The following is a 5044-nucleotide window of genomic DNA, read 5'->3' on the forward strand; positions in this document are numbered from 1 at the left end:
TTGAAAATTTCAGTTCACGTAATTTTAATTAATTTTAAAATTAATAATTTAAATTATTTTCTTGGATTTTAATTTTGAATATTGTAATTATAATAAATTTTATTTATTCTAATTATTTTACTAAAATTAAAATCATGAATTAATTTAAATACGACTGAAATTAAATTAAACTTTTGGATTCAATTATAAATTGATATGAGCTTTAAATTTTAATTAAATTTGTATGTTTCCGGTTGGACTAGAAATACATTTTTATGTTTAAAATTAGTAAAGCATATAAATTTATTGGTTTAAGTGGGAGAGCTTTTTAGTCATAAACTCTTGATTAGGTCTACAAATCCTTAAGGTTAAAACAACTTGATTAGAATTAATAAGGACTGAATAATTGGTAGATTATTGGTGCCCTTGATTAATTGCTGCAAATGTTTACGTGATGCATAATGTGTTTTACTAACCAGCTATGTGGGCCATTCATGATAATGAATGGGTGAATGGTATATATTGTATATGTACTGTTTTGCAGGTTATGAAGTGACTAGTATGGCCCAAATAGGATAGAAAATATGGTCTGCGTACCATTAATTTGAATGTAATTGGTCTAAAGTACCAAAGTTATTTTTCAATTCAAATATGGTCTGCGAACCATCAAATAGTTGTAATTAGTTATAGCTTATCCTATTTGAAGAAAATGGTGCCTCCCACGGAGATTTTCAAGACGGACTTTGAAGTCAAAGCTTCAAGATGAAGTCGGGCCATACTAGATCACAAATATCTTATGCATGTTTAAGTTATTTATTGCTTTTAAATATGTCTTAAAATGCATGAGATCAAAAGCTTGATTATGTTGCATGATTAAGGATTTTAGTTCACTTAAAATCTAACCAACATAGTAAGAGCCTTAAGTTCCAAACTTAAAAATTGAGTTATAAGGTGCCATGCCAAAATATACACTTGCTTGGATATCCTTTACATCAATCTAGTAATAGTTTTCGCTCAGCGAGGTGTTACTTATTGGTCCTAAAGGGGCAAGGTACACAAATAATTGTGAGTACATGTTAGTTTTGGTGAAACTCAACGATATAAGTAAGGAGTCCTTTTATGTCGTGGCAAAATCGATAGGTTTACCTAATAAGTTCTTAGACGTACCTATCAACCAAGAGTAGTTTCTAGACTATTAGCAAAAGGCTTTTGCTTACGTAAGATGTTTTAGGATTAAGTCGACAAACTGTGCTTAGTTCTTCAATGATTTTAGGATCTTGGAATCATTTTATTCACACCTGCCGGAACAATAAACTCGAATAAAATGCTAATAACTTGTTGAAATTGCATGATTGCTTTAATTTTCAAGTTATTACTCATGATAAATGTTTAGACTTTGCATGCTTCAATGTATGTTTTAATTATTGTTTATAATTAAATATCTTGCACTGCAGTAAATCCTTTTAGAAAGGTAACAGTAAATTTCCTCGATTGGTAGTGAATCCAAGAACGATTCACGGAAAAGAGAGAAAGTGAGCAATTTAAAATGTACGTTTCTTATATCGACTTTTATGGTTGTTTTCGAATATCAAAATCGAATGGCAAACCAATTGGTGCTTGTGAATTCAAAATACACTGTAGTTTTGAAATCATGAAGCATTGAGTTTAATACGCTCAGCTTTACCAATGGTTAACAACCTAATATCTTTGTCCATTTAATTCTCGAATGAGTCTAGTCCCTAGACATTCGAATAGATCGATGCTTAGAGAACTTTAGAAGCTTCTGGTAAGATCATCTAGTTGAAACAAAATATTCAACATAAATTAAAATGGTAAAGAACCTTGTTGGTGACATTGGACATGTCTAACAAAGTATAAAAGTCAACACTAAAGAATTCAATTCTTAAGACTATAAGAAAAGGTACAAGAAATAGGAAAACGAGGAACAAATGAAAGGAATTTACGATTTCGTTTCTACCTATAAGTTTATGTTTAAAGAGAAGTGACCTAGCAATCAAACTTCCTTGGTATCATATACCGCTTGAGGTTCTTACTTCGGTAATAACTCAAACAATGGAAGCTAGGATACACTAATGACCTACAAGTGGGAAATGAAGCATGGCAATGCTACATTAGTTGTAGGGTCATCTAGTTTGTTTTAAGTCCTTTCAAAGGCTGGAACTTAATGGCTATTTTGTTCCATAATCAGCATACCTAAATTTCTGCTTCAAACACAGAAAGACTCACATTCAGAAGAACAAAAACAATGCTTGTTTGTTTGTTTATTTGAATGAAATGGTCAATTACAGGTTGAGTCAATATGCTTGATTAAAACAAACAACTCTTTAAAGAACTCTACTAGGTTCAAATCAACCCCTTGATTTGAGTTCCACTAAATCTTTGGCATTGTTGCTTAGACCATATCAACAAGTTAACATTCAAAAGCTCTATTTTGATGGACTTTTGAAAATTCATTGATTTCTAGATCAATTTAAGACGACTAGTCTTACTTGTTGAAAGTGACAAAGAATATGAACTATTGTTAGAACGCCTAGACAATAGAGTTCAAAGCTAAAGAAAGATTTTATGACTTTATTATTTCACATGGATTTGAGTGAATATAGGTTTATTTACTCAAAGTGATATAAGTTTGAATCTGTTTGACTAGTTCAAAGATTCGGAAGTATAAAATCCACTTGGCAAGAAATCATAAAGATCTAGGTTAGATCATGTTGATGATTACTTGAGACCAAATATGATCATCAATGATTGTGTGTTGTAATTTCACAATCTAGGTCCATAAGATATGGCATATCGTAGTTGGAATAATCGAAGTCAATTAGTACTTGATTCGATCAATGATGAATCATAAAGACTTTTCCTATAATTTCTAAAACAAAATGCTCAACTACCACCAAACTAAACCAAATTCGTCAAAGCTATTGAAAAGTAATTTCAGAATAACTTTTCATAAAATATATCTAGAGAGTTGCAAAACTCAGTGGGAGCTTAGTGTTTGTCATTCGACAAACTAAGGCTCAAGTATAGATATATGTTTCATTGTGATTTATTCAAATGAGACACAAGGGTATTGTTTCTACCACGAATTTTTGAGAACATAATGTTTGTTTGCTCGAAATAATGTCCTTTTGGAGATTCGTTTCCAAAATGACAAGTGGGAGAAAATAGACCTCGAAAGTTTTCAAGGCAAACAACAAACATAAACGGACATTCCGGAGGCTTTTCGAAGTACTTCAGAAAATCCGAACTTATTCTGTAAGGACTTTACAAGTGGCTTTAAAGAATAGACATCTCTTAGAAGACTTTACAAGTGCTTCAAGGAGAACAGAATATTCAAAGGACTTTCAAGTGGCTATTGATATTCTATTGTTTGATGTTCAATACCCTAGTAGGCATAGAGTTCAAGTCACTGGAACTATGAGATTCTTCTATTAGATAGTGAAGAAACATGGAGTTCAGGTCATTGAAGCTATGCGATTCTTCCATTAGATAGTGAAGAAACCTACAACTTGCAGTCAAACTATTATCATGTAGATTAATGAGTTTGTGACTTGTAAGAAAGCTATGACGAAACCCAGATTCCCTAAAATGGTTAGAGGCCATATATAGACTCAATGTTTTGATGACAAAATTGAAATTTTGTTGATTTGCAAGAATAGTTTCACACCTATTGGTTGCAAGTTTGTTTTAAGGATAAAAACCATCAAACATGAATTGTGTTCACACACAAAGCTAGATTAGTTGCTAAAAGTTACAAGCAAATTCACGATGTGGATTGTGTTGAAACCTCATGCAAAATCGTAATGCTTCAAGTCTATAATTCAAGCAATGATTGCATATTGGTACATATGGCAATTGAATGACAAAACGTATTCCTCAATCAAATGTTGGAATAAACTATGTACATGGTATGTCATAGGATTTGTGGATCCAAATAAATGCTTGAAAGAGAAAGCTAGCTTATGAAATCTAAGTACAGATTTAAGCAAGCAATTGGGAATTGGAACTCTATTTTAGTGAAGCTAATAAGTATTTTAGTTTCATAAAATGTACATGATTCTTATAGATATATAAGAAGTTTAGTGGGAGTACATAAAAACTTAATTGGTCCTATGTGTATCACACATATCTCTCTATTGTGAAATAACATTCAAATGCTAATGACTTAGATTTGAAATTATTCATCAATGATGGACCAAGGCGAAACTTAGTGCATACTGGGTATTAAGATCTATTTACAAAGATCTTATATTAATGTTTTAGATTAAGTAATGGCATTTACTAAATCAAACACGAAAGACTCCATTGGAGATATTCGACCCATATGAATAAATCTAAGTAAAGGATGTTTGAACTATGTATAAGCATTTACTAAGTTAAACATCAAAGAATCTAAGTAAGATTCTTAAACCTATATTATATGTCAAAGAATTTAGCTGGATTTAGTATCTACTGAAACTAGATGAGCTAAAGTTACATGAATAGAATTCAATTGGGAATTATTCTGCAAAAGAATTTATCATGTATGATATAATATGAGGATCGCCAAAAACGTATCGTATGACTTTAGCCATGACGAACATATACCAATCTCTATTGATCTAAGTAAAGATCAACTAGATTGAGATCAAGAATACTTATGGTACTTGAAAAGGTACATAGGAATAGTTCTTGATTCAAGGAAATAAAGATATGCTAAATATTGATGCTACACGCATAAATGCTGGCGAAGGATCAAGCAAGACCCTTTGGAGTTAACCATTGATAAGGACGAGCTATAGAGCATCGTGTTTTGAAATGACAACATGGATTGGAGACCATGAGTTGTTGCGTGGGAAATTAAATATTAATTTCTATGTTCTAAGATACAACTGGAAAGTCTTCCACATATCTGTGAACTGCTTGGATAAGTAAATCCAAACAAAGCATCACTAGCAACCTAAACAGTTGAAGTAAAAGTACTTATTGCCTAAGAAGCAATAAAACAGGGTTGTTTGTTTATGTTAAAGAGTTTCTTCACTGAACTTGGGTAGATCATATGTCT

This window comes from Spinacia oleracea, chromosome 5 (genome assembly GCF_020520425.1).
Source record: "Spinacia oleracea cultivar Varoflay chromosome 5, BTI_SOV_V1, whole genome shotgun sequence".
NCBI classification, from domain to species: Eukaryota; Viridiplantae; Streptophyta; class Magnoliopsida; order Caryophyllales; family Amaranthaceae; genus Spinacia; species Spinacia oleracea.